The sequence below is a fragment of the Pseudophryne corroboree genome, unplaced genomic scaffold (assembly GCF_028390025.1).
Source record: "Pseudophryne corroboree isolate aPseCor3 unplaced genomic scaffold, aPseCor3.hap2 scaffold_1441, whole genome shotgun sequence".
Taxonomy (NCBI): domain Eukaryota; kingdom Metazoa; phylum Chordata; class Amphibia; order Anura; family Myobatrachidae; genus Pseudophryne; species Pseudophryne corroboree.
This window is the reverse complement of record NW_026968070.1, coordinates 98,829-110,925: the sequence shown is the minus strand read 5'-3', so window position 1 is coordinate 110,925 and position 12,097 is coordinate 98,829. Positions and strand designations below refer to the sequence as shown.

The 12,097-nt window shown below is 39.0% G+C and overlaps 3 non-coding genes across 3 annotated transcripts; all 3 read right to left on the bottom strand.

The window, feature by feature from the left end:
* Positions 1-2,670: 2,670 nt before the first annotated feature.
* LOC134997507 (U1 spliceosomal RNA) lies at positions 2,671-2,833 on the bottom strand. Its single transcript, XR_010199988.1, has one exon. It is a non-coding gene; the product is annotated as a U1 spliceosomal RNA (small nuclear RNA).
* Positions 2,834-3,488: 655 nt separating this feature from the next.
* On the bottom strand, positions 3,489-3,651 carry LOC134997519 (U1 spliceosomal RNA). Its single transcript, XR_010199999.1, has one exon. It is a non-coding gene; the product is annotated as a U1 spliceosomal RNA (small nuclear RNA).
* Positions 3,652-3,803: 152 nt separating this feature from the next.
* LOC134997523 (U1 spliceosomal RNA) lies at positions 3,804-3,967 on the bottom strand. The gene has a single exon (XR_010200003.1). It is a non-coding gene; the product is annotated as a U1 spliceosomal RNA (small nuclear RNA).
* Positions 3,968-12,097: the final 8,130 nt, after the last annotated feature.

The window sequence follows — 12,097 nt, the reverse complement described above, 5'->3', positions numbered from 1 at the left end:
TCTTTGCAAAAGAGAGATATTGGCAAGGAAAAGCTGTCTTGTACCTTTGCATTTTTCTCCCAAACGAAGGTCACTAGAAAGAAAATTTTAAAGCCTCCTGTTAGGCCATCATCTACACGACATAGCCCTGAATTTTCCAATGCGCAGCTCTTTGCAAAAGAGAGATATTGGCAAGGAAAAGCTGTCTTGTACCATTGCATTTTTCTCCCAAACGAAGGACACTAGAAAGAATATTTTAAAGCCTCCTGTTAGGCCATCATCTACACGACATAGCCCTGAATTTTCCAATGCGCAGCTCTTTGCAAAAGAGAGATATTGGCAAGGAAAAGCTGTCTTGTACCTTTGCATTTTTCTACCAAACGAAGGTCACTAGAAAGAAAATTTTAAAGCCTCCTGTTAGGCCATCATCTACACGACATAGCCCTGAATTTTCCAATGCGTAGCTCTTTGCAAAAGAGAGATATTGGCAAGGAAAAGCTGTCTTGTACCTTTGCATTTTTCTCCCAAACGAAGGTCACTAGAAAGAAAATTTTAAAGCCTCCTGTTAGGCCATCATCTACACGACATAGCCCTGAATTTTCCAATGCGCAGCTCTTTGCAAAAGAGAGATATTGGCAAGGAAAAGCTGTCTTGTACCATTGCATTTTTCTCCCAAACGAAGGACACTAGAAAGAAAATTTTAAAGCCTCCTGTTATGCCATCATCTACACGACATAGCCCTGAATTTTCCAATGCGCAGCTCTTTGCAAAAGAGAGATATTGGCAAGGAAAAGCTGTCTTGTACCTTTGCATTTTTCTCCCAAACGAAGGACACTAGAAAGAAAATTTTAAAGCCTCCTGTTAGGCCATCATCTACACGACATAGCCCTGAATTTTCCAATGCGCAGCTCTTTGCAAAAGAGAGATATTGGCAAGGAAAAGCTGTTTGGGGAGTGTTTTTTGGAAGGGCCATCCTGCGTGACACTGCAGTGACACTCCTAGATGGGCCAGGTGTTTGTGTCGGCCACTTGGGTCGCTGAGCTTAGTCACACAGCTACCTCATTGCGCCTCTTTTTTTCTTTGCGTCATGTGCTGTTTGGGGAGTGTTTTTTGGAAGGGCCATCCTGCGTGACACTGCAGTGCCACTCCTAGATGGGCCAGGTGTTTGTGTCGGCCACTTGGGTCGCTGAGCTTAGTCACACAGCTACCTCATTGCGCCTCTTTTTTTCTTTGCGTCATGTGCTGTTTGGGGAGTGTTTTTGGAAGGGCCATCCTGCGTGACACTGCAGTGCCACTCCTAGATGGGCCAGGTGTTTGTGTCGGCCACTTGGGTCGCTGAGCTTAGTCACACAGCTACCTCATTGCGCCTCTTTTTTTCTTTGCGTCATGTGCTGTTTGGGGAGTGTTTTTTGGAAGGGCCATCCTGCGTGACACTGCAGTGCCACTCCTAGATGGGCCAGGTGTTTGTGTCGGCCACTTGGGTCGCTGAGCTTAGTCACACAGCTACCTCATTGCGCCTCTTTTTTTCTTTGCGTCATGTGCTGTTTGGGGAGTGTTTTTTGGAAGGGCTATCCTGCGTGACACTGCAGTGCCACTCCTAGATGGGCCAGGTGTTTGTGTCGGCCACTTGGGTCGCTGAGCTTAGTCATCCAGCGACCTCGGTGCAAATTTTAGGACTAAAAATAATATTGTGAGGTGTAAGGTGTTAAGAATAGACTGAAAATGAGTGGAAATTATGGTTATTGAGGTTAATAATACTTTGGGATCAAAATGACTCCCAAATTCTATGAACAAGGGAAAATGTCATCATCCCGCTGTCGGATTCTCGCGAGATTCGGATTCCATATAAAGAGCTGCGCGTTGCCGCCATTTTTACTCGTGCATTGAAGAGAGAGCGGAGAGGACGTGGCTATGTTCTCTCAGTGGAAATCTCAATATCAGTGCTCAGTATCAGTGGATACTTATTGCTGCTCAGTAATACTAGTAGTGTGTCTCTCCTGCTCAGTGTCAGTTCTCAGTAGTATCCTCATCAGTGCTCAGTATCACTGCTCATTGTCTTGTGCTGCATTGTTGTGCTCAGCATACTACAGTACATTACTAATAGTCCAGTGCTGCATCTTGCTGCTCAGTGTCAGTTCTAGTATCCTCATCAGTGCTCACTATCACTGCTCATTGCATTGTGGTGTTCTGTATACTACAGTAACATAGTAATATAGTAACATATAGTAACATAGTTTTTGAGGTTGAATAGAGGCAAATTGCCCATCGTGTTCAACCTGTTTTAAGTTGTGATGATTCTACATACTTGCTTAATAATGTATTATGACTAGTTAGCTACTACAACTCATGTTACCCCCGGATTAACCATGTTGATATTTTAAGTATTATAAACTTGGATAGCTTTTTCATTCAGAAATGTATCCATTCCTTTTTTAAATCCAATTACAGAGTCCGCCATTACCACCTTCCCTGGCAGGGAATTCCACATCCTGATTGCCCTAACAGTGAAGATCATAGTATCTCACCTGGCAGGTAAGTAGGAGTTGGGCCAGAGCTGTGGAGGATTGCTGCTCGGGCACCCCCTGTGAAGTGAAGGAGATCCAACTGAGGCAGCACAAGGGAACTCTCGAAAGAAGAACAAGGCTAGAGGAAGATCTGAGACAAAGAAATCTGACTTTTACCAGAGCTGACCAGAGGAAAGCACAAACACAGTCCCCCACTACCACAAATAATGCAGTCGAGTTTCCCACATTTTGGAAATCACAGGGGTCAGCATACCCAGAATGCAATGAATGAACCTCACCCTGGGAGAACAATCTTCATGACCATGGTATCGCCTATGCAAAATAAGTATGATTTGGGATAGGGCTGGGGAGGGCCGCTGCTCAGGCACATCTCTGTCAAGTATAGGAGATTCAACTGAGGCAGCACAAGGGAACTCTCATCTGGGGACAACAACTGCAGGGAGAACACATATTTTCAGATGAACATGGGAGGGCAGAAGGCTGCCTAATACTGAAGCACCCCCAAACAACAAACCAAATGCAACAACTAGTACAAGCATTCCTGGGGGAAGTTCTGCAGAAGACGGATTTGCATACGGTGATGTCATCCAAGCAGTGGGCCAAAGTTGGCTGGAACCCTCATCTGCATATGAAAAGAGAAAAGGGGCATGCAGGGCATGGCGGCCTTTTGCGGCGCTTGGATGACACTTAGTTCGCATTAAACACCCCCACCCTCCTTCGGTGTGGGGCTCATGTTGACAATGCCCCAGCCCCTGAAGCATTCAAGCTGATTTCTTACAGCAGCTTGGCACTGTAACAGCTCCAGAGCTGCTCTGTAAGGCAAGTAAAAGGGTGTGTAGTTTGCATTGTGCATTGGAAGGCACAAAGTAAGCAGACAGGAGGAGAAGTCAGGATAGTGCACAAGGGTATAAAAGGGAGGGGCTCAAGAAAAAAGAAGTGGAAACAGACAGCAAACTAGGCTGGAGAGAGACCTGAGACAAAGAGATCTGAATTATACGAGAGCCGACCAGGGGAAACACAAATTATGCAGTCAAGTTTCCCACATTTGGGGAAATCGCAGGGGCAGCACACCCAGAGTGCAATGGGTAAGCCTTGCCCTGGAAGAAGCACCTTCATGATCATAGTATCTCACCTGGCAGGTAAGTAGGAGTTGGGCTTGAGCTGGGGAGGGTCGCTGCTCGGGCACCGCCCTGTCAACTGAAGGAGATCCAACTGAGGAAGCACAAGGGAACTCTCGAAAGAAGAACAAGGCTAGAGGAAGATCTGAAACAAAGAAATCTGACTTTTACCAGAGCTGACCAGAGGAAAACACAAACACAGTCCCCCACTACCACAAATAATGCAGTCGAGTTACCCACATTTGGGGAAATCACAGGGGTCAGCATACCCAAAATGCAATGAATGAACCTCACCCTGGGAGAACAATCTTCATGACCATGGTATCTCCTATGCAAAATAAGTATGATTTGGGATAGGGCTGGGGAGGGCCGCTGCTCAGGCACATCTCTGTCAAGTAAAGGAGATTCAACTGAGGCAGCACAAGGGAACTCTCATCTGGGGACAACAACTGCAGGGAGAACACATATTTTCAGATGAACATGGGAGGGCAGAAGGCTGCCTAATACTGAAGCACCCCCAAACAACAAACCAAATGCAACAACTAGTGCAAGCATTCCGGGGGGAAGGCCTGCAGCAGATGGATTTGCATATGGTGATGTCATCCAAGCAGTGGGTCAAAGTTGGCTTCAATCCTCATCTGCATATGAAAAGAGAAAAGGGGCGTGCAGGGTATGGCGGCCTTTTGCGGCGCTTGGATGACCCCTAGTTCGCATTAAACACCTCCACCCTCCTTTGGTGTGGGGCTCATGTTGACAATGCCCCAGCCTCTGAAGCATTCAAGCTTATTTCTTACAGCAGCTTGGCACTGAAACAGCTCCAGAGCTGCTCCGTAAGGCAAGTAAAAGGGTGTGGGCCCTGCAGCACTACCTGTAGTTTGCATTGTGCATTGGAAGGCACAAAGTAAGCAGACAGGAGGAGAAGTCAGAATAGTGCACAAGGGTTAGCTGAACACACTAACCGATTGCGCCACAGAGACACTTTGCAAAAAGTATATACTGACAAAGACTAATAAGCATTCATCTAGAACGTTTCCTAGAAAAACTTTAAAAAGTCAATAATCTGGAGAGTGTTTGTAAGATGTTTCTTCCAGCAACCAATGAAGAAACACATTGGTACTTTCGCATGATGAGTGAGTGCTTCAGGATCTCTTGCACTTACATGTGCAGCAGAGTACTGCAATGGAAGCATGCTGGGTCCATAACCCAGAGGTAGGCAGATTGAAACTATCCTTTGCTATATGCATTTTTTTGTTGTTCATTAAAGTAATCCAAAACTGGGATTGATATTTTAGCTTTTATTTTTACTTAAAGTACAATAACTTTTACCATTTTAATTTGTTTTAATAGTATATTGACAGTATTGTTTTCTTTCAAAAATCCACTTAATTTTCTTTACCCTATTATTAAAATGGTAATTGATAAAAACAAACTACATTGTCACCAGAAGGGCAATACAAAATGTACAAGTGATATATTAAAATCATCTTTCCAGCTTGAATTTCAATGATGCATTGGGGCAACGATTTTGTGAGAAACATCTTCACCCTTAAATAAAGATTTTCTTAATTCCTTACCTGTGTGCTAATTAGATATCACCTTGTTTTCACATTAAACAGACTTCCACATGAGAAAGCAGCAAGGATGCAGTGGCGTTAATGTTTCCTGGTGTCAACCTGTATTATTTCAGTAGATATTGAAATGAGGATGCATCTTGCTGCCTTTCCAATGAAGCAAGTTTAATTTAGTAATAGGTGAAAAACCATCCCTACAAATATGTTAATCAGATACTTGGCTTTGTGGACACTTTTCAGAGAACAAATTAGTTAGCATAAAAATAAAGCCAGAAAATGAAGAGCTGTTTAATCACTCAATTGGATTTTTCTGCCAGCATTTTTCTTTTTCTCTGCAACCCACTGCTAAATTGTGCTTCCTAGCTGTTTTTATAAAATCACTGAATCAAATATAACTCTGATTACATCAGAGAAGGCCAGGTACCCTACACCATAAGAGGGGGTTTGAAATTTTGACTTGTCTACTTAAAGATCACCAAAATCTGATAACAAGGTCAATTAAGTCCCTGGGTGGGATTGAACCACCAACCTTTTGGTTAATAGCCTTACACACTAACTGATTGCGCCACCGCGACACTTTGCAAAAGTACATACTGACAAAGGCTAATAAGCATTCATCTAGAACGATTCCTAGAAACATTTTAAAAAGTCAATAATGTGGAGAGTTTTTGTATGATGTTTCTTCCATCAACCAATGAAGAAACACATTGGTACTTTCCCATGATGAGTGAGTGCTTCAGGATCTCTTGCACTTACATGTGCAGCAGAGTACTGTAATGGAAGCATGCTGGGTCCATAACCCAGAGGTAGGCAGATTGAAACTATCCTCTGCTATATGCATTTTTTTTTTGTTAATTAAAGTAATCCAAAACTGGGATTGATATTTTTGCTCTTTTATTTTTACTTAAAGTACAATAACTTTTACCATTTTAATTTGTTTTAATAGTATATTGACAGTATTGTTTTCTTTCAAAAATCCAATTAATTTTCTTTACCCGATTATTAAAATGGTAATTGACAAAAGCAAACTACATTGTCACCAGAAGAGCAATACAAAATGTACAAGTGATATATTAAAATCATCTTTCCAGCTTGAATTTCAATGATGCATTGGGGCAACGATTTTGTGAGAAACATCTTCAGCCTTAAATAAAGATTTTCTTAATTCCTTACCTGTGTGCTAATTAGATATCACCTTGTTTTCACATTAAACAGACTTCCACATGAGAAAGCAGCAAGGATGCAGTGGCGTTAATGTTTCCTGGTGTCAACCTGTATTATTTCAGTAGATATTGAAATGAGGATGCATCTTGCTGCCTTTCCAATGAAGCAAGTTTAATTTAGTAATAGGTGAAAAACCATCCCTACAAAGATGTTAATCAGATACTTGGCTTTGTGGACACTTTTCAGAGAACAAATTTGTTAGCATAAAAATAAAGCCAGAAAATGAAGAGCTGTTTAATCAGTCAATTGGATTTTTTTGCCAGCATATTTCTTTTTCTCTGCAACCCACTGCTAAATTGTGCTTCCTAGCTGTTTTTATAAAATCACTGAATCAAATCTAACTCTGATTACATCAGAGAAGGCCAGGTACCCTACACCATAACAGGGGTTTTCGAAATTTTGACTTGTCTACTTAAATATCACCAAAATCTGATCACAAGGTCAATTACATCCCTGGGTGGGATTGAACCACCAACCTTTTGATTAATAGCTGAACACACTAACCGATTGCGCCACAGAGACACTTTGCAAAAAGTACATACTGACAAAGACTAATAAGCATTCATCTAGAACGTTTCCTAGAAAAACTTTAAAAAGTCAATAATCTGGAGAGTTTTTGTAAGATGTTTCTTCCAGCAACCAATGAAGAAACACATTGGTACTTTCGCATGATGAGTGAGTGCTTCAGGATCTCTTGCACTTACATGTGCAGCAGAGTACTGCACTGGAAGCATGCTGGGCCCATAACCCAGAGGTAGGCAGATTGAAACTATCCTTTGCTATATGCATTTTTTTTTTTGTTCATTAAAGTAATCCAAAACTGGGATTGATATTTTAGCTTTTATTTTTACTTAAAGTACAATAACTTTTACCATTTTAATTTTTTTTAATAGTATATTGACAGTATTGTTTTCTTTCAAAAATCCAATAAATTTTCTTTACCCGATTATTAAAATGGTAATTGACAAAAACAAACTACATTGTCACCAGAAGAGCAATACAAAATGTACAAGTGATATATTAAAATCATCTTTCCAGCTTGAATTTCAATGATGCATTGGGGCAACGATTTTGTGAGAAACATCTTCACCCTTAAATAAAGATTTTCTTAATTCCTTACCTGTGTGCTAATTAGATATCACCTTGTTTTCACATTAAACAGACTTCCACATGAGAAAGCAGCAAGGATGCAGTGGCGTTAATGTTTCCTGGGTTCAACCTGTATTATTTCAGTAGATATTGAAATGAGGATGCATCTTGCTGCCTTTCCAATGAAGCAAGTTTAATTTAGTAATAGGTGAAAAACCATCCCTACAAATATGTTAATCAGATACCTGGCTTTGTGGACACTTTTCAGAGAACAAATTAGTTAGCATAAAAATAAAGCCAGAAAATGAAGAGCTGTTTAATCACTCAATTGGATTTTTCTGCCAGCATTTTTCTTTTTCTCTGCAACCCACTGCTAAATTGTGCTTCCTAGCTGTTTTTATAAAATCACTGAATCAAATCTAACTCTGATTACATCAGAGAAGGCCAGGTACCCTACACCATAACAGGGGGTTTGAAATTTTGACTTGTCTACTTAAAGATCACCAAAATCTGATAACAAGGTCAATTAAGTCCCTGGGTGGGATTGAACCACCAACCTTTTGGTTAATAGCCTTACACACTAACTGATTGCGCCACCGCGACACTTTGCAAAAGTACTTACTGACAAAGGCTAATAAGCATTCATCTAGAACGATTCCTAGAAACATTTTAAAAAGTCAATAATGTGGAGAGTTTTTGTATGATGTTTCTTCCATCAACCAATGAAGAAACACATTGGTACTTTCCCATGATGAGTGAGTGCTTCAGGATCTCTTGCACTTACATGTGCAGCAGAGTACTGTAATGGAAGCATGCTGGGTCCATAACCCAGAGGTAGGCAGATTGAAACTATCCTCTGCTATATGCATTTTTTTTTTGTTAATTAAAGTAATCCAAAACTGGGATTGATATTTTTGCTCTTTTATTTTTACTTAAAGTACAATAACTTTTACCATTTTAATTTGTTTTAATAGTATATTGACAGTATTGTTTTCTTTCAAAAATCCAATTAATTTTCTTTACCCGATTATTAAAATGGTTATTGACAAAAGCAAACTACATTGTCACCAGAAGAGCAATACAAAATGTACAAGTGATATATTAAAATCATCTTTCCAGCTTGAATTTCAATGATGCATTGGGGCAACGATTTTGTGAGAAACATCTTCACCCTTAAATAAAGATTTTCTTAATTCCTTACCTGTGTGCTAATTAGATATCACCTTGTTTTCACATTAAACAGACTTCCACATGAGAAAGCAGCAAGGATGCAGTGGCGTTAATGTTTCCTGGTGTCAACCTGTATTATTTCAGTAGATATTGAAATGAGGATGCATCTTGCTGCCTTTCCAATGAAGCAAGTTTAATTTAGTAATAGGTGAAAAACCATCCCTACAAAGATGTTAATCAGATACTTGGCTTTGTGGACACTTTTCAGAGAACAAATTTGTTAGCATAAAAATAAAGCCAGAAAATGAAGAGCTGTTTAATCAGTCAATTGGATTTTTTTGCCAGCATATTTCTTTTTCTCTGCAACCCACTGCTAAATTGTGCTTCCTAGCTGTTTTTATAAAATCACTGAATCAAATCTAACTCTGATTACATCAGAGAAGGCCAGGTACCCTACACCATAACAGGGGTTTTCGAAATTTTGACTTGTCTACTTAAATATCACCAAAATCTGATCACAAGGTCAATTACATCCCTGGGTGGGATTGAACCACCAACCTTTTGATTAATAGCTGAACACACTAACCGATTGCGCCACAGAGACACTTTGCAAAAAGTACATACTGACAAAGACTAATAAGCATTCATCTAGAACGTTTCCTAGAAAAACTTTAAAAAGTCAATAATCTGGAGAGTTTTTGTAAGATGTTTCTTCCAGCAACCAATGAAGAAACACATTGGTACTTTCGCATGATGAGTGAGTGCTTCAGGATCTCTTGCACTTACATGTGCAGCAGAGTACTGCACTGGAAGCATGCTGGGCCCATAACCCAGAGGTAGGCAGATTGAAACTATCCTTTGCTATATGCATTTTTTTTTTTGTTCATTAAAGTAATCCAAAACTGGGATTGATATTTTAGCTTTTATTTTTACTTAAAGTACAATAACTTTTACCATTTTAATTTGTTTTAATAGTATATTGACAGTATTGTTTTCTTTCAAAAATCCAATTAATTTTCTTTACCCGATTATTAAAATGGTAATTGACAAAAACAAACTACATTGTCACCAGAAGAGCAATACAAAATGTACAAGTGATATATTAAAATCATCTTTCCAGCTTGAATTTCAATGATGCATTGGGGCAACGATTTTGTGAGAAACATCTTCACCCTTAAATAAAGATTTTCTTAATTCCTTACCTGTGTGCTAATTAGATATCACCTTGTTTTCACATTAAACAGACTTCCACATGAGAAAGCAGCAAGGATGCAGTGGCGTTAATGTTTCCTGGTGTCAACCTGTATTATTTCAGTAGATATTGAAATGAGGATGCATCTTGCTGCCTTTCCAATGAAGCAAGTTTAATTTAGTAATAGGTGAAAAACCATCCCTACAAAGATGTTAATCAGATACTTGGCTTTGTGGACACTTTTCAGAGAACAAATTTGTTAGCATAAAAATAAAGCCAGAAAATGAAGAGCTGTTTAATCAGTCAATTGGATTTTTTTGCCAGCATATTTCTTTTTCTCTGCAACCCACTGCTAAATTGTGCTTCCTAGCTGTTTTTATAAAATCACTGAATCAAATCTAACTCTGATTACATCAGAGAAGGCCAGGTACCCTACACCATAACAGGGGTTTTCGAAATTTTGACTTGTCTACTTAAATATCACCAAAATCTGATCACAAGGTCAATTACGTCCCTGGGTGGGATTGAACCACCAACCTTTTGATTAATAGCTGAACACACTAACCGATTGCGCCACAGAGACACTTTGCAAAAAGTACATACTGACAAAGACTAATAAGCATTCATCTAGAACGTTTCCTAGAAAAACTTTAAAAAGTCAATAATCTGGAGAGTTTTTGTAAGATGTTTCTTCCAGCAACCAATGAAGAAACACATTGGTACTTTCGCATGATGAGTGAGTGCTTCAGGATCTCTTGCACTTACATGTGCAGCAGAGTACTGCACTGGAAGCATGCTGGGCCCATAACCCAGAGGTAGGCAGATTGAAACTATCCTTTGCTATATGCATTTTTTTTTGTTCATTAAAGTAATCCAAAACTGGGATTGATATTTTAGCTTTTATTTTTACTTAAAGTACAATAACTTTTACCATTTTAAATTTTTTTAATAGTATATTGACAGTATTGTTTTCTTTCAAAAATCCAATTAATTTTCTTTACCCGATTATTAAAATGGTAATTGACAAAAACAAACTACATTGTCACCAGAAGAGCAATACAAAATGTACAAGTGATATATTAAAATCATCTTTCCAGCTTGAATTTCAATGATGCATTGGGGCAACGATTTTGTGAGAAACATCTTCACCCTTAAATAAAGATTTTCTTAATTCCTTACCTGTGTGCTAATTAGATATCACCTTGTTTTCACATTAAACAGACTTCCACATGAGAAAGCAGCAAGGATGCAGTGGCGTTAATGTTTCCTGGTGTCAACCTGTATTATTTCAGTAGATATTGAAATGAGGATGCATCTTGCTGCCTTTCCAATGAAGCAAGTTTAATTTAGTAATAGGTGAAAAACCATCACTACAAATATGTTAATCAGATACTTGGCTTTGTGGACACTTTTCAGAGAACAAATTAGTTAGCATAAAAATAAAGCCAGAAAATGAAGAGCTGTTTAATCACTCAATTGGATTTTTCTGCCAGCATATTTCTTTTTCTCTGCAACCCACTGCTAAATTGTGCTTCCTAGCTGTTTTTATAAAATCACTGAATCAAATCTAACTCTGATTACATCAGAGAAGGCCAGGTACCCTACACCATAAGAGGGGGTTTGCAATTTTGACTTGTCTACTTAAATATCACCAAAATCTGATCACAAGGTCAATTACGTCCCTGGGTGGGATTGAACCACCAACCTTTTGATTAATAGCTGAACACACTAACCGATTGCGCCACAGAGACACTTTGCAAAAAGTATATACTGACAAAGACTAATAAGCATTCATCTAGAACGTTTCCTAGAAAAACTTTAAAAAGTCAATAATCTGGAGAGTGTTTGTAAGATGTTTCTTCCAGCAACCAATGAAGAAACACATTGGTACTTTCGCATGATGAGTGAGTGCTTCAGGATCTCTTGCACTTACATGTGCAGCAGAGTACTGCAATGGAAGCATGCTGGGTCCATAACCCAGAGGTAGGCAGATTGAAACTATCCTTTGCTATATGCATTTTTTTTTGTTCATTAAAGTAATCCAAAACTGGGATTGATATTTTAGCTTTTATTTTTACTTAAAGTACAATAACTTTTACCATTTTAATTTGTTTTAATAGTATATTGACAGTATTGTTTTCTTTCAAAAATCCACTTAATTTTCTTTACCCTATTATTAAAATGGTAATTGACAAAAACAAACTACATTGTCACCAGAAGAGCAATACA